Below are 19033 nucleotides of genomic sequence, written 5' to 3'. Positions count from 1 at the left end.
CAGATTCAGAAACCCTAAGCAATGTAGACACCAAGAAAATCACATGTAGACTTATCATAGTCAAGTAGCTAAAAAACAACAGACAGAAAAAATATCAAGGTGTGCAGAAGGGGCAGGGAAAGGACCTGCGACTTTCAAATAAGCAACAAGACTAAAGGCTGAAACTTCAAAAGAAATCATGGAAGCCAGGAAGCCATACGAAGGCTATTAAAAAAACAACATCTTTAAAATTCTGAGAAAATGTTCCAGCTTTGAATTTTCTTCTCATAAAAATATTTTAACACAAATTTAGGTTAAAAAAGGGACCAATTAGAAATCTTGGAAATGAAATACAATACTTAGTAGAAAAGACTTTAAGAAAACTATAGCTTGTACACACAGAGCAAATTGTGAAATGTGAAGTAAGTCTAGTAATTCTAAGGATGTAATTTAGATTTAGCACAGAAAGATAAAGATAGTGTTATAAAATGAAGCTAAAGCTGTGCTGTGGGGAAATTTCATTTCCAATGTATTTATTGCAATACATTAGGCATTCAGCTCAATAAATTAGAAAAGCAGTACAGATTGAGTATCCATTATCCAAAATGCTTGAGGCCAGAAGTGCTCCAACTTTCAGATATTTTTGGACTTTGGAATATTTGCATATGCATGATGAGTTAGATTGAGGATGGGACCCAAATCTAACCCCCCAAATTTATTTATGATTCATACACACTTTATACACATAGCCTCAAAGTAATTTAAATAATATTTTAAATAATTTTGTGGATGAAAAAGTTTTATGGTATGGAGTTTTCCACTCATGGATCATGGTAGCATTCAAAAAGTTTCTGTTTTCTCAGCATTTTGGATTTCAGATTTTCAGATCAGGGATATTCAGCTTCTAACAATATAAGAAGGAACGAAGGAATTAATATTTATATGAGCCAAGATTAATGGATCAAGAAAATGTGTAGTAATAAATCAATGCAACAAACCACCAAAACCAAAAGCTGGTTCTCTGAAAGAGAGACAAACTTTAGCAAGGCCATTCAACTCAATAGTAGGAAATAAAAGGAAACTATATTAAGAATTACGAATCAGGCAAAACTGTAGAAACAACAGAGATTTTCTTTCTGTGTGTATGAAAATATATTATCTCCCCATTCTGTATTTATTTTATATATATATACATATGTAACTAATATGAATAGCTTTCAAATAAATTTTTAAAATGTGCATTGTCAACTTTCAGGAAAACAACCTACAAAAATTGACAAAGGAGAAAATAGAAAACCTAAATCATTCACAATCGTAGAAGAAATTTAATCTCCCTAACTAGAAGGGTGCCTAGAGACGATTTTTTAGGTTATGTTTGATGAAACTTCAAAGCACAGATAAGCTCTATATTGTACAAATGATTTAAGAAAACCTAAAAGCAGAAAAGTGTCCCAACACACATGAGGTAGCTTAAACTTGATATCAAAACCAAACAAAACTGGGCAAGAAAGTAAAATAGGCCAGTCTCACTTATGACCATTTATGGGGAAAAAAAATCCCACATAAAACTAGCATGCCAAACCCATGATTTTAAGAACAAATGTGTTTCAAAACTTACAAGGTTTATCTCAGAAAGGCAAGAATGTTTAAGCATCAGAATTCATTTAAATTGTAAAAATACATTTCTTTTATATTAACATAAAAAGAAAAATACGGTAAAAAGTAGTTGTAAATTTCAACATCCATTTATGATTCAAAAAAATCAAAAAGTTGATAGATTTTATTTATTGTAAGAAAGCTAGAAAGAGAGGGAGGGAGAAAGGCAAAGACAAGGGAAGGAAGAGAGGAAATAAAGAAAGTCCTCATGAGGAAGCAGCAGCATTTCATTCAGAGTACCACCACCCCAGTTAATACACAGATACTGTCAATGAGAAACAAAGGCAAGAAAATGAATAATGGGTGTAAAATTTGTTTTTTAGATTTATTGAAGTACAGGTGACATATAATAAATAGCAATATATAAAGAGTGCAATTTGGCCGGCGCCGTGGCTCAATAGGGTAATCCTCCGCCTAGTGGCGCCGGCACACAGGGTTCTAGTCCCGGTCAGGGCGCCAGATTCTGTCCCGGTTGCCCCTCTTCCAGGCCAGCTCTCTCCTATGGCCCAGGAGTGCAGTGGAGGATGGCCCAAGTGCTTGGGCCCTGCACCCGCATGGGAGACCAGGAGAAGCACCTGGCTCCTGCCATCAAATCAGCGCGGTGCGCCAGCCGCAGCGCGCTGGCCGCGGCAGCCACTGGAGGGTGAACCAACGGCAAAAAGGAAGACCTTTCTCCTCTCTGTCTCTCTCTCTCACTGTCCACTCTGCCTGTCAAAAAAAAAAAAAAAAAAAAGAGTGCAATTTGCTGTTTTGACATTTGTAACACCATCACTACAGTAAAAATAATGAAGATTTCCCAAAAGTTTCCACATATCCCCATGAAATTTCCTCCCTTTTGCACTTCCTAACCCATCAGTTTGCATTAGGTAACCACTGATCTGCTTCTGTAACTGTACACTAGCTTTCAGCTTCTAGAATTTTATGTGAATGGAATCACACAGTATATACATTTTGTCTGACTTTTTAAACTCAGTGTGAGGATTTTGAGATTCATCCATGATTATATATTTATCAATAGTTCATTACTTTTTATTGCTGAGATACTAACAATCATATGGATATACTATAGTCTGCTCATGCATTAACCTCTGATAGATATTTGTGTTATCTCCAGTTTGAGCTACTATAAAAACACCATATGTTATCGATATTTTAAACATAATACCAATCAAAATCCCAGCAACCAAATATTTTCAAATAATTAAGAAGCTGATTCTAAAAATGCGATTTATTCAAAGTAGCTAAAACAAACTTTTAAAGAAAATATTAAAGTTGGAAGACTTAGCTAACTGGTTTTAAGATTTTTTTAATACTACTAGAATCAATATGATGTGATTTAAGAAAGAGATAAAGCATATAGATCAATAGAACAGAATTTTAGGTCCAGAAATAGGCTTCATATTTTATGGTTAATTGATTTTTCTCAAAGGAATAAGACAACTTGTAGTATTGGAACAATTAAATAGACCCTTGCACAAATAAGAACAAAACAATAAAAGAAATTTAACTCTTACCCTGGCCCAAAATTGAACTCAAAATGTATGATGTAATCTAAATGTAAAAGCTAAAAATACAGGGGCCAGTGCTGTGGCATAGTGAATAAAGCCCCTACTTGCAGTGTTGGCATACCATATGGTCCCAGGTCGAGTCCCAGCTACTCCACTTCCGATCCATCTCTGTGCTATGTCCTGGGAAAGCAGTAGAAGATGGAGCAAGTTCTTGGGTCCCTGCACCTGTGAAGGAGACCTGGAAGAACTCCTGGCTCCTGGCTTCGGATCCGCGCAACTCTGGCAGTTGTGGCCATCTGGGGAGTGAACTAGGCGATGGAAGACCTATCTCTCTCTCTCTCTCTTTCTCTCTCTCTGCCTCTGCCTCTAACTCTGCCTTTCAAATAAATAATTTTTTAAAAGCTAAAAGCATAAAACTTTGAGAAGAAAATATTGGGAAAATTTTTTAACAAATGTGGCAAATATTTCTTACGTACAAAACACACAAAGATTGAACTGTAAAAAAAATCAATATCTATGACTTAATAGAATTAAAAACTTCTTCTCTGTTTAGATAATATAAAGATAATACAGACTAGCAAAAATATTTGTTCAACATCTACCAAAGGACTTTTATCTTAAATATATAAAGAAATGTTATGAGTTATTTATAAGGCAGACAACTCAATTTTAAAAACTGCTAAAAACATTTGAATAGACAGTTCACTAAATAAAGCAGTCAGCTGACAAATAGGTACATGAAAAGATACACAACTTCATAAGCTTTAGGGAAATGCACGTTAAAATCATGGTCATGTGCTTCTACACACCAGCTAGAAAATCTAAAATTCAGAAGAGCTGCCACATCAAATGTTAGCAAGGATGTGGAACAAGTGGAAATTTCAAACCCTGATGGTGGAAATGGAAAACCATACAATCTCCCTGGAAATGAGATTGACAGTTTCTTAACTTAAACACATGAGGGTACTTCAAAAAGTTGGTGGGAAAATGGAATCCATTCACAGTTTTTTAAAAATAATTTATTTTCCATGGACTTTTTTCAAAACCCTTCCTGTACGTGGATTTCAAAATTTTTATACCAAAATAAATTCACTCTTTAATTTGGTTTTCCAGAATGTTTTGTAGTTCTGTCATGTATCTACCATATGACTCAGTCATTCCAATCTTCATGTGAAAGAAACGAATATTTTTGCTCACCCAAAGATGTGGACACAAATCATGATCTTAACAGCTTTATTTGCAATAGGCAAACACTCTAAGAACTTGAAAATAAAACAGACCTTACATTTGTAAGTTTCTAGTTAGCAAATGCATGTGAAGTTTTGAGGCTACAGGAAAGTTCATAGAGACTTCTAGAATGGCATACAAAAATCAATAGTATTCCTGGACACCAAAAAAATTATTTAGAAAATATTGTAGGAAAGTCATAATATTCTAAACACCAACAAAATTATTTTATTTAGGGAAAATCTAACAACATATTTTTAATCAAGTAAATGGAAAAAGTTATAAAATACTGTTAGAGGAATAACAAATAATCCAAATAAATGGAAATATGGACTACATTAAACAATTGCAGAAGTTAAAAAAGATGGCAATTCTACCCATATTAGTCTAAAAATTCACTATAAGTTCATTCAAATACTAAAAAGAATTTTCATAGAGTTAAAAAAATATACTAAAACTCATATAGAAGAATAAAGTTCCAAGAACAGCCAAGTAAATTTGGAGGAAAAAAGAAGGAAGATTTGTCTTTCCAGACATTGACACCAACTATAAAACTACAGTAATTAAACTAGTACAGTATTGGCTCAAGGAAAAATAAATAGGACAACAAAAGAGATAAGAAATATAAGAAAGAGAACTATACCTAGATAAAAACTTTTTAAGAAATGGAAATGGCATAGTATATCAAAGAGAAAAGGATAAATGGTTTAATGAATGATTGAGGACACTTGGAGAAAATGAATATAATTACTATCTTTTAATATACTGGGGAAAATATCTGTTATTCATATAATTTATAAAGGCTTATTGTGTAGATGGTTGATATTAAGAATATACCAAAAGATCTTGCAGATTACTGATAAAATACCATCTGCCAGATTAATAGACCAAAAATGGGAATGATCATTTCACACACAAAGAAGTCAGACTGAGCCGTAACAAGGGGTTTGCCAAATGGAGATGTTTGTTATGAGAAAACTGTGCAAGGTCTCAGAGTTACCTTTTAATTACATTTTTCATGAACTTAAAAAATTGTGTTTATTAATTTGAGATGCAGAGATAGGCAGAAAGAGAGAGAGAGGTTCCATGTACTCATTCACTCCCCAAGTGCCCCACATGGCTTGTGCTGGACTACACTGAAGCCAGGAGCAGAAATCCCACACGGGTGGAAGGAACACAATCATTTTAGCCATCGCTGCTGCCTCCCAGGCTCTGCATTAGCAGGAAGCTGGAGTCAGGAGGTAAAGCTGGAAATCAGACGCAGGCAATCTGATGTGAGACATAGGCATCAAAGCCAGCATCAGTCCCGAGAATCCCCACACTCGCCCACGAACTTCCTGAGGTATCCTCATATATGTAAGAAATAATACTCAATTTCAGTAATGATTATGGAAAGGAAATATTAAACAATTTCATATTCATCTGATTATAAAAAATTGTTAATGTTGTATAATACCCAGAGTTACCAAGCATGTGGAAACTCGGAGGCTCCCATCCACTGCTATTGGAAGGTAAATTGTTGCAGCCTTTCTGGGGGATACTTCACAGCCTCAGATATGACTGAAGGCACTAACAGCCCATGACCCTGGGTGTGAGTCACAGCCTGGGAAAACTGAGACTTTCGGGTCATTTAGTGAGGATCCGATTGGCTCATTGCTAACTGTGTGCTTTCATCTCTTTCCAAAAGCATGTCTTAAAAAGGGAAGAGGCAGAGAGAAAAGAAACAAAAAGGAATTTTAAAAAGAAAAAGAATGAAAAGAAAATGTTAAGTCCAACTCATAATCTGCTGTTTTTCAAATTACTGGTCTCATCTTAGTAGTTTGTATCAAAAACCAATCTGGGTTCAGGCAGGTGGCATAGCAATTCAGACATGTCTCAGGCTGACTGCCTTTCAGATTGAAGTTCTTGAACTTGAGTTCAGATTCTAGCTTCCTACTAATGTACACTCTCAGAGGCAGCAAGTGATTACTCAAGTACTTGGGTCCCTGCTACCCACACGGCTGACCTAGATTGAGTTCCAGGTTCCTGACTTTAGTCTTGCCCAGCCATGGCTGTTGCAGGCATTTGAGGAGTGAATGAGCAGTTGGGAGATCTGTTTTGCTCTTTTTTCCTTTCAAATAAATAAAATAAGAAATAAGTATTATTATTTACATTAATTCTACCACAGTGTTTAAAAATCAATTTAGTGTGCTCTAACATCTTTTAAAAATGTTTTTGGCAGTTGATTTTTCTAAAATATTTTGTTATCTTTTAGTTTTTGTCACACTTAGCAAGAATATTATTTTATGAAACTTTGCCTGTGTGTGTGCACACATGCACACATGTGTATGTGCATATGTGGGAGGAGAGTATGTGTGTACTGATTACAACCTATCTAATTCTGTGAGTTGCAGACCAAGAAGTTAGATGCCACTGTAAGTCATTTGCTTATGCAATGAATGGTGCCTACCAGCAAACCTTTGTTTCCCTCCAAAGCTGAGGACTCATGTGGAAGAGGGATCTTAATCAGTGGATTGGACCACACTGTCAGACAGTGAGCTAAGAAAACAGCACTGGACAGGGCAATGGATTTGAGAATGTAGTGCGGATGTCAGAGACAGATCCGAAAGTGCTAGAAAAGTGAGCAGGCAGGTGTCCAGGTGATATCAGTGTTCCAGGGGATGCTATTTGCAAGGGGGTGAACTCTGACTTCATCTGCATTTAGCAAAAATTACACATGAATAATTTACTTCTTGATGTCATCAGTCCATTATACTCTCATAGGAAAGCGAAGCAATAGATTTTAACCAGAACAACAGCTTCCAATTGTGTAGCATTTCCAGAAGATCAAAATAAATCTAAGAGAAGGCATTCCCTTTTTCTTACTCCTGCCTTATGCTATATCTAGACATGAAAATACAGAATAATGCATGTTGTTCTTTCCTTAGCATCTAAAAAAGGTCACACAGAAGTTAAGAGGTTATTATGATGAACAATAGGATTGGAACACTTACACAAAGTCTCATTAGGGTGCATAGACCTTGCACTATGAGTGTAGCCTGAAGCATGTATAAAATCCAGAAGCAATTGGCCTCTCGCTTTCCTTGCATTCTGGAGTCACAAGACTTCCTATCTGCATTGCAGGCAAAATAAAGACCTGCTTAATCAATCTGAGCTAAGTGAGTGGACTCAAACCTAAAAGATATTGCACAAAATGTGCTAGTTCACGAAGAATCTGGATGAATTCGTGAGGGACAAGTGTACCCTGAGTTAAAGGAAACTAAAGGAATTTGAGAAACACCCTTACTCTGATGTCAGGAAAGAGACATATTTTTCCTTGGTGACCCTCATTGGAAAAAAATTTTTTTTTTAAATCCTAGCTGGGTGATCCATGAAACTGACCTCATGAGATATTTCTAAGGACTCTAATGTCTGACAAAAGAACCATTCAGACCTGTGACATCAAACCACTAAAAAGTCAAAACCCATTGCTTTTCTAAAAATGGAAGAATGGCGAGCTCATCTTTATTCAGCTCGGCTCTGGCAGCTCTAAGAGCCCTTTTCACTGCTCTCCCTTCCTTTCCCCCAACAAATTCCCAAGGGCCCACCAAGACCAGATGTGAAAAGAGGTGAGACACAGATGCAGACATAAATTCTTCCCTCTGCGACAGTGATTGCTCGGCCATGCATGCCCCCACCCATGTCAAATGCACGGTTCACTCAGAAAAATCAAGTGCACATGGTACTGACATTGCAGAGATGAAGCTGGGCTAAGAGGTAATGTGTGTGTGTGTGTGTGCGTGTGTGTGTGACTGTCAGGATGCTTGCCCAGGTGGTGTGGCTCAAGGCATAAAGTTGGTGTGCTGGTGTGGCTTTATGAAATTATTTTTAACCTGTAGCGAGAGTCTGAATAGAGCACAGCGAAAAGGTAAAAGATGCATTTAAAGGAGAGTCAAGGAAGGCAATATCACTGGCTGGGAGTCAAGGTGACATGAGATCCTGTACCAATTCTATTAGAGCTGTGTGGCCTGAGGTGGAACACTTGATCTCCATAACTCTCACTTTCTTCTATTAATAAAGGACGGAATGGGAAGATTCTGGCCATCAGGTGAGTCTATGATCTAGTCTGGGCCTAGCATCAGAAAATATTTATGCAATGCTGCAGTGCAAAACTCAGTGTGTGCAGCTTATTCTGGCCAAGTGTTCCCAGATGGGAGATGTCGCTTCAGAAAACTTATTAAGCACCTGTGGCAGGTGCTGGCAGTGCTCCTGTCTCATGCCGTTGCTTCTGTCGCCTTCTTGGTCATCATCCCAGGCCCCCCCCTCTCAGTATTAACAGCAGCTTTTCAACTGGTCTCCCTCCAACTCCCAGGGACCTCTACGAAAGTAGTTCTGAATGTTCCACAGCCACGCTGCTTGAGAGAAAGGGTGCTCCTGAAGCCACTTTCAGCCCCATGTCCCTCCTTGTCCTGCTTTGTCTGGTGTGGACAATGCAAGAAGCCAAGAAGAAACTGAATCCTTCAATTCAATCTTAACAACAGAAAGATTCAGCTTCACTGTTTACAGAGTAAACTCAATTAGTTGTCAAATAACTTTTTCCCAGACTATATGACAAGAGAAAAACTAAATTGCTTTTGCGATTGAGTATCAGGAAAATTGAGTTCTTAGGTCTAAAATTGAGATGGTATGAATCAGTGCTATCTAAGATGAACACGCCTTTCCCCCTCTCTGATTAGTACGAATGTCACCACCACACAGCCAGTGAACAATAGAATTGCACAATGAAGACTTGCTGCTGCTGCTGGTGATGTCATTTATTGAGCAATTACCTTGTACTCTTCCAAGCATTTTGCATGTACTAACCCATGTATCCTCTCCCCATCCCTATGAAGTAGCTACTACTGTCATCACCCTCCTTTCACAGATGAGTAAAGTTTGAAGCACAGATAGGTTGGGTAACTACCTTAAGGTCCCACTGCTGGTGAGTGGTAAACCTCGACTTCTAACACAGAGAGTCTGGCTCCAGGATTCCTCTGTTGCCTTGATGTATTTATTGATTGCTGACACGTACCAATTCATTAACTATTTATTGAGTTCCTACTATGGGGTAGGCACTCCCATAAGCTAGTGTGATGTTACCTTTACAAAGCATTTTGACTGGTGAGAGGGACAGAAATTAAGCAAAATGATTACACAAATAACTAAGTTGTGATTATAATTAGTGCCTTGAAGAAGAACCTGAGTGCTTATGGCAAAGCAATAGTGGTGGGGATGGAGCCCCACCAGAATTCCATAAGAAGGGGAAAATTAAGTCCAGAGTTTAGGCGTGAAAAGGAGAGAAGAAAACATGAACCATATCCAGTGAACAGCATGGGCAAAGGTCTTGAGTCATGAAGTAGTTCAGTATTAGGGAACCCAAAAGGATGGGATGATGGGCTCCAAGAAGGAGAGGCTGGGGAGAGGAAAACTGTGCAGGAAACCTGTTACGCAGGTCTTTGTGAGCCAAAATAAACCTTTGGCCCTTTACCTTAAGAGATTTTGGGAGTACTGTTGCCTCTTCTCCCTTGGTCCCTCCAAATCCAATCGCCACCCTTCACTGCTCTGTAGATCTGGATGGTCCATATCAACAGCCTCTCTAAGCCTCAGCTTCCAGCTGGGGTCGGCTGTTGGCAAACACGTGCTGGTGATCAGGGGACAAGTGAGGAGGGAGGTCAGGACATCTGCTCCCTCAGTCCTTCCTTGCAGGTTGTGGCTGTGTTTTTCTACACACAGTCATAGGTTTTGGGTAGGTGATGCCTTTCTTCAGCTACTGCAGTGTTTCTCAACCTTGGTTTGTTATTATTCCTGGCATCCTCCCTTTTAAGGAAACTTGCAAGGCATTTTGTTTTCCTAATTGTTCCCAAATGAGACTTGCTTTATGCACTCTATGCACATCTGTGCTCTCTATGTTAAAAATAACATTTTTTTCACACCCCCAATCAATTTCTTCTCTTTGGGATTCCATATAATTCTGTTGGCAAAGCCTGAGTTACAGCCCCTTCTTCACTTTGCACCTTCAGTCTAGAGATGGCAAAGACTCCTGCTGTTTCTAGCCTGAGACACCACCATTGCTTTCTGGATTCCCTTACTCCTGTCCACACTTTCAGAAATAACCATTTATTGAATTCTCCTAAGTATCATTTGAGTGAACCATCTTTACCTACCAGAATTCTGACCGGCACAGCAGCCATTAGAAAGCTGTAAGAAGAATGACGTCATATTTGCATTTTAAACCTGTGCTGGACTCATGACAAGAGCCTCGGATGATTACTGACGCCATAAACAAGAGTGTCAACTTGTTAAGTCAACAACAGGAGTCACTGTGCACTTACTCCTCATGTAGGATCTCTGTCCTTAATGTGTTGTACAATATGAATTAATGCTATAACTAGTACTCAAACAGTACACTTTGTGTTTCTGTGTGGGTGCAAACTGTTGAAATCTTTACTTAATATATACTAAATTGATCTTTTATATATAAAGATAATTATTGAAAATGAGTCTTTATGTGAATGGAATGGGAGAGGGAGCGGGAGATGGGAGGGTTTCAGGTGGAAGGGAAATTATGGGGGGGGAAGTCACTGTAATCCAAAATCTGTACTTTAGAAATTTATATTTATTAAATAAAAGTTTAAAAAAAAAACTTGTGCTGGAGTTGGGTAGAGAATATGCTGAACTAGGGTAGGAGTAGGTGAGGGCAGATCCCACAAGTCCAGGGCCTTTACCAAAGTGCCAATCCAAGTCAACAGCATTCTAACTATGAGAGTGCACATCTCAATTTTACCCAAATAATTCATGTCACTCTGTTAAACTCAAATATCTGTGTTGCTCCCATCAGTAATGGCCTCTTGAAAGAAAAACAATATGAGGGTTTCTTCCAATTTATATTAGCATCTAAACCTTTGTTAAACAGGAAAGCAAAGGAAGCAAGCAGATGAACTTTCTTCAGTGCTTTAATCAGACCCAAAGGAAAAAAAGCTTAAGCTTGATTCTAACTATAAAGTCATGAACCAAATGTATTCTAAAGCAAATCACAGTAGGAGTTACCTGCAGGATACTGCAGATATTCTGTGAGATGCCTAAATATGGAATCTTATTAATCACTCCAATAGCCTTGAAAAAGGCTAAGTTATCAGAGATAAACTTAGCCAAAGTTCAAAGAAATTAAGTAACCTTCCTAAAGTCATACAGCATATGGAAGGCATTTTCCACTATTTAAAAGAAAAAAATCAACCTGACCCTGCCTATAGAAAGAGCATAGTTAGAAAATAATTTTCATCCCAAATAACTTTCATTTCTCCTTCCAGTTTCTGATTACAAATGATAGACTGGATTGAGAAGCACTCAGAGACTGAGCCAGGAAAAGTGCTATAATTGACTAGCAATGTCTGTAACATGGAGGCATACACTCTATTTATAGCCATAATTCAGAGACTTCTGCTACCCAAAGAGAGAAAATTCCATATCTCTTACTTCATGCTCACCCCCAGCCAGGTTACAGCTTGAAGGGACAGTCCTCATGGTGCTAAGTCTACAAAAGTGTGATTTTTTTCTAACAGGATTTATTGATAATATTCTATAACTTGAGCAAATAATGTTTAGGGAAAATATTTCAATATCTGTCACATACTCAGCATGTTGACATCATCAAGACTCAAGGAGCTATTTTCACATCATGTCACACAGCTGAAGATGTATTAACTGAAATCTGGCACCTCCCACCCTCCCCTGGTTAAATTCTAGCATCTTTCATATAATAGAGACAAGAAAAAGAAACATGCAGATTTAACTGAGACAAGCAACTTAAGATTGTAGTGAGTGATGGTTTTTCTTTTTTCTTTTTTCTTTTTTTTTTTCTGGAAGAGGGACATGAACTGCCAATAAAATACAACAGAACCACCTGTTCCACCATTAGGGGAAAGCAGCTGAAGGTGGAAATCACAAACATTTTTAGCTGAATACGAGCAGATCTAGCAAGTCTTGAAATAGTCTATGGCATATTATTTATTCATTTATTGATTGATTAAAGGCTTGAGAAAGACAATACAATAGGAAAAGAGTCTCCTTCCCGGGTTGGAGTCAAGGCAACAGGTTATCCACAGGCAGAACAGAAGCAAGGGCAAATACAAGAGTGACAGCAAGACCACCCAGCATCCTGGCCTGCTGAGTGACAGAAATCACAGTAAATGGATTGTGTTCATACATAAAAGGGATTGCTGTAGCACTGGAGATCACACGGGACTTCTCAGAAACAACAGGAATTCTCTGAGCCTCTGAGGGTGGGCAGAGATTGATTTCTTCTGCTAAAACAACTTCATTACAAAGTGTCTACCAAATCTCAAAATGTATCATGCATGAACAAAACTCAACGGTCAGCCAGTACCTAAAACATCAGTGCTCAAGAGTAATCTCACCAAAAAATAGAGAAAGCAATGTATTCACCTTAGAGGTGGTTGTAAATGGCGAGATGAGTTGATACAGTGCCAAATGCAGGCTAAGCACTCAATAAACATTTGTTATTATTAGTATTATTACCATTATCTCTGGTATCATATACATGGCAGATGGTATCACAGATGGATGATTACCCAACTGCTAATGATATTCACAAATATTGGAGCAGTCACTGTTTGTAGAGCTTAGATGACGAAATGTCTTCTGTCTTCAGTTGCATTATCTCGTTTATCCTGCCCAACAGCTCTATGTGGATAGATAGTTATCACCATCCCGATTGTTCAGATGAGAAAAGGGAAACTCAAAGAGTTTAAGTGGGATTCAGTCTCTTGCCTGTCTGTGCCTACTCTGCTAATTATCACTTAATGGAGAATCAGCTTATGGCTAATTATGTACCCCTAGTCCAGACTCCTGGGGGGAGAGGACTACCCCACAGTGTCCAGATTTCATCCAGGACAGCAGGAAGGACTTAGTCTTAAGCTCCTCATCGTGGTCTTTGAGTTTGTTCCTGTTTCTTTCTGATCTCTCTGAGGTTCGCAGGGGTCAGGTACAGTGGTAAGGAGACTGCCTCGGTTCAAATCTTGTCTCTGCACTTCACTGAGTTTGGACAAGGTGCCGAATGTCTCATTGTCTTGAATTCCTATGAAATGAGGGGAGTAACATCAGCAGTGAAAACTCCTGCATTGCAGGTTACTGTGAGGAGGAAGGAGTTGTTAGGTGTGACATCACTTAGAACCACATCTGTCTCCTAGAGGCCCAAGGGGATTATCTTCCTCCCTGGGCCAGCAGATAGGCCCTTCCTGACTCCACCACCCATGTCCACCATCTGCAACCTCAGCCCAACCCTCAAACTCATGGAGTCCTGCCCTGTAGCTCATCACATGGACACAGGCTCATGTGCCCCTGCCTGTCATGCTTTATCCCCAGTGCCACCCTGCCTGCCTCCCCTTCCCCTTAACAAGGCTGGAAAGTCTGGGACAAAAGCAAACATGTAGCAATTCCTTAAGCAGTCCTTATAGCACCCACCCTTTCTTCCCACATCTCTGGACCCTCTCCAGATGCCCTCTCTAGACCTCATTATCCCCCATCACCCCAGTTCTGCAGGTTTCCTCTCCTCTGAACTGGGCTATCCCTCACCCTTTCTCAGTCCACTCCTTCCTCTGTCTGGCTCTGTCTATCCAAGCACAGAGCTACCTGAAGGAAGCACATGGAAGGATTCACAATTCCTGACATCCATACAACTGTCCAGAAGGATCCGATAGACAATGAGTCCTGGGAGGAGAGTTGGACAAACACCTGAGATGAGTCCTGTCTTTCTTTAGAATCTTCATAAAATTTTCCTTATGAGTTATTTTACATTAATTCTGATTTTTTAAATTTACATAAAAATATCATCTATCTGGATTGCTGAATTTGGGGTATCTTGTTTGCCTCACTTAGCCTTCCAGTGCATGACTAACTTTGTAAACACAAACAATGATGAATGCGTGTGTTATCCATTTTACAATCTGTAAAATGGGTGTTATATGCTCTCCAATGGTCACTTACAAGGCTAACTGAGGGAAGCCTATTTGAAGAGCTTGGCACAGTGCCTAGAGCACAGTCCAAGCTCAAAAGTGTTATGATTATCATTCCTGCAGAAGTGCAAGCCAGTACAGCTCTTGTTCAGCCTCCTGTTCTAAGTTTTGGACCCTCTTTTGCAGTCCTCTCTCTCCTTCCTGTTATGTTCCCTCCAGAGATCTCACCCTAAGAATCACTCCAGTGACTTAGCAATGTGTCACAGATCTAAAACCTCCACAAATGAAATTTCTAAAATTTTTAATGTTATTCAAAATTACCATGCAAATGCCAAAGATAAATCAAAGGAGAGATGCAACAACTCCAAACATGACACATCTTTATTTATGTCTTTGGAAAAAACAAACACTAACATTAAAGTCACTTTGTTGGAAATCCATAGAAACCATAAAGGCAACAGTGATGGCAGCCAAGGGATGATCCTAAAAGAACAGTGAAAAGGGCCTTATGGATTGGGGTAGAGGTGGAGGAGGTGGGTTGCAGGAAAGGGTGGGAAGTAAATCTTCGAATATCTACCCTTTTGGGAATAATAAAGGTAACTTTAACTATCAGCTTTTTTTTTTTTTTTTTTTTTGACAGGCAGAGTGGACAGTGAGAGAGAGAGAGAGAAAGGTCTTCCTTTTTCCGTTGGTTCACCTCCCAGTGGCTGCTGCAGCCGGCGCACCGCGCTGATCCGAAGCCAGGAGCCAGGTGCTTCTCCTGGTCTCCCATGCGGGTGCAGGGCCCAAGGACTGGGGCCATCCTTCACTGCATTCCTGGGCCCCAGCAAAGAGCTGGACTGGAAGAGGAGCAACCGGGACAGAATCCAGAGCCCCGATCAGGACTAGAACTCGGTGTGCCGGCGCCGCAGGCAGAGGATTAGCCTATTGAGCCGTGGTGCCAGTGGGAATAATAAAGGTAACTTTAACTATCAGCTCTCAATCCTCCAAAATTGGAGAGAGACCACCAAGGGGACAGCTGGCCCCCATCAGTCTGCAGAAGTGTTTTTCAACAGAGTCCATGTTAGAATCGTCCCAACCTCCCAGGTAGACAACCATTGAGTCCCAATTTCCCCACCACCACCTTTGAAGGGAAATTTAATTCTTGTGTTCCTGATTCACTTACACCTAGCTTGTAACAATATTATTTTGAGATGGCTTTGAGAGTCTGGAAAGTTCCACTCCATCTCATTTTCCAGTTTTGCTTCCTCAACTCCCACCTCCCTCAGTTTGTGGACCTGGACTCTTCCTTCCACCAGCCATAAATCACTTCCACCTCAAAGGCTGCACTTGAATTCCCTGCTCCCAGCCCAGGATATTTCTAGGGGTTTTCAATTTGGCAGACACAGGTCCTTTCATTCCTATAAAATGGAAATCCAAACATGTCTCCTGCAGAACCCCACCACCATTACCTATCAACCCCCCTCCTGCTATCCCCTGCCCAACTACAGCCATCAGACTGATATGAAACAAAACAGATGTGCTGGGAAACATGCCAGGCTCATGTGTGCCTCCCCCACCCCAGCCAGCACCCGCTGCCAGCCGAGTGACCCCCATGATGCACATCAGCAAACACTGGCACTCAGGGTCTCTCCACTGTTGGTTCCTGCTGAAAGTCCACAGGCTACACAATGCCTTGCTTGTATGGTAAGGTCAATGACAGCTGCCAAGAGGTTGAAAAAAAACTCAACATCAAAGTTCTTAAGGTAGGATAGGTGGGTCAAGGGGAGAGGGACACAGGAATACTTTAAACCGGAGACTTTAATGCCTATGATTTGTGGCAGTCAGAGTTCATCTACTCAGCAAATGTCTTACAACCAGTTGAGTGTGCACGCACGTGTGTGTTGTTCTTTAATGCTGCTCTTAGAGACCCATTAACATATCATGCACATACACTTCCAGGAATGAGTTATCAGTTTCATGGCCTGACTGCTAAACTGAGAAAAACAAGTCATTTGTAAACCCAATACAATTCATAAGTTCCCAGTTATAAAGTAATCCCCGATATCCACTCCAAAGCCCCAGGGACAGCTCAATACGACCACTTTTTGGTGATCTGGTGATGAAAGATATATTATTGAAAGCCAGGAAACCTTGGGAAAAAAATGTATAGCAAAACTATCTAAATCGAAATGAAATGCAGATCGCTTGACCGCCAACAAACGTTCCTTGCTTCCTTCCTTTCTTTTTTTCCCTCCCAAACAATTCAGCATAAATGTCTCAAGGCTTAGGGCATGCAATTAAAAGATTTATATGTAACCAGAGGCAAAACAATCGCGTGGGTTTCAGGATCTGTGGCAATTTCGAGATGGATTGGAGGGGCTTGGAGAGGACACGACTGACATGTGACCCGTTCCCTGCACCCTACCAGCCAGGCAGCTCTTCCTGGTGCCACTCTTGGGACTCATTTTCCCAAGCTGTCTAAGCCCCCCTCTCTCTCCTTTCTGACTAGAATTACTAGAATGTCCACCACGTAGTGTGGCTGGCAAAAACTACCTTGTCCTGAGTGGCATTTTTCATTAAGCAACATCATTCGAGGCATGTTTGGGGAAAGCAACCCTATGGGAAAGTCAGATTGCTTAAGAAGACAACAGACACTCTGTCTGGCCCAGTTGATACAGTTATTGCAGGATTTCACACTTTCAGCTCAACTCCCAAGTCCTTCTGCAAAGCTAGACTTAAGATCACGGCCTGACGGTCCCTCTTCCAACTCAAACAGGAAGGTCTCCGGATTCAGGAGCAATTTCACTCACAGTCTCAGAAGGTTTTCCTGGGAAAAGGACACAAACTCCTGTCTAACGGTTACTAGAAACGACAATATTATTCATTAGGATTACCGAGCTGGCAACAAGATTGGTGGGTTTTCCCATAATCGCTTCCTTTTTCTCACCTGACAGAATTAGAATTTCAAATACATCAGCTCAGGCTCCCTGGCCATTCTCTCTCCCAACACTGCCTCTGTTATCAACAGCTCCCCAGATTTCTGTAATGAAACCCCGGTGTGGAGCGGATTCTTTCGGAAAGGAGATGTTATTAACAGAGAAATGTACCCTGACTGTTTCGGTGTCTGCAGAAAGAAAAGTCGGATGTGATTCAGTGGCCATGTTTTCAGAACACTCTGTCAGTGACAGTTGGAAACATATGTTTTTTATAAATTTCTCATTCCAAAACAAAGACTGACAGTAAAACCCAGGGCTTTGATATTTATATAAATTGTTAAGTGGTTCACTGGGGAAAGTACATTTCAATTAGCGTGTCACTGCTCATCATGAGAGTTTCAGGGAAAGAGTTCTGATTCTGCTGGCTGTTTAGCAACACATCAAAAGTTGAGGCTTACCTAAGAGCTGTTCTCTTCAAGGTTACTGGTGTCACCTGATGCCCCGCTAAATTTTCTGGCTTTTTATTTAAAATCTAATGAGACATTCAAAATCCTACTTTAAATTGCATCCATTCAAAGAAAAAAAAAAAAAAACTTCACTTTAGTGTAATAAACATTCACCAAGCAACTGCCGGGCAGAAAGCTCCAGAGCCGGCAAGGTAAAGCCAGGAAGGAGGCGGAGTGAGTCCTGGCTTCTCCAAGGTTACAATCTGGATGGCTCTTGATGTGAATGATGCAGCTTGCTGATTATTTTAAAGATATTTCTGGTTATGAGTTCTTTTGGGAAAGAAGACATGAGCTATGGCCAAAACCAAATGAAAATAAACTTTGCTTTTGCCTGTGGCTTTACAAAATTACAATTCTACATGATTCAAGTAAGAGATTTGCTTTCTTGGGACTTCTTCTCATTCATCTTTTTAGGCTCAGATGATGTTCATAAGCTGTAGATAAACCAACAACTCATCACTCAAAAGTCTTGCTGTGAGCTGTGTTTCTCCCCCTCTCTTTATGTACTCTGCTGCCGCCCTTAGGACAACATTATAAGTTAGGAGGTTTTGTTGGTTTCTGTTTTTGATGTGTCACTGTTTGCATCTCATTAGCTCACACAGACATCCTTCAGATTGACGGTACAATTTTATGCAATTCAATCCAGGGGAACATTCCAATCTCTCCAGCCTGAAGAGTCTGGAAAAGACAAGGACACCAAATTTGTTCTCCTTATCTACCCAATTTAGTAGCTATTTGTCACCGTCAGTTAGTCAAGGGTGAAATAATTACCCATGGCTTGAGTTAGGGAACAAAGTCTGGTTGGCAGCAAAAAAAGGAACAATTGATTCATCTGGGAAAGAAATGTGAGATGAGTAGGTGCAATGGTTAGAGAATAGAGGGCAAGTCTACACCCAAAATATCTCTGACTCATGACTGAAATTTTGCCATGTGTGATTCATCTCTGTGTTGAGCATGGCTATCTTTCCAAAGTTGTTTAAAATATCCAAAGTCCAGAAAAATAGAGTCCCTAATTCAATCAATGCAGATTTATTGAGTTTGTCCCATGAATCAAGTGTGACATTTTAAAAAGAAATAAGATACAGGTCTGGGCTTCCAGGAGCTCACCATTTAGCAGTGCACAAGAAGTTTAATTCTTTAGAAGGCACTCCCTCTACACCTTACCCCTCTAATTATAGTTCTCCTTATTCCTTCAGTCTTCAGGTTCTTGAGAATTCACTCTCACAACTCTGCACCAACACATTTCACTT

This window comes from Oryctolagus cuniculus, chromosome 3 (assembly GCF_051225735.1).
Source record: "Oryctolagus cuniculus isolate XC-2025 breed Fujian yellow rabbit chromosome 3, ASM5122573v1, whole genome shotgun sequence".
Taxonomy (NCBI): Eukaryota; Metazoa; Chordata; class Mammalia; order Lagomorpha; family Leporidae; genus Oryctolagus; species Oryctolagus cuniculus.
The sequence above is the reverse complement of the archived record's forward strand: the minus strand, read 5'-3'. Positions refer to the sequence as shown.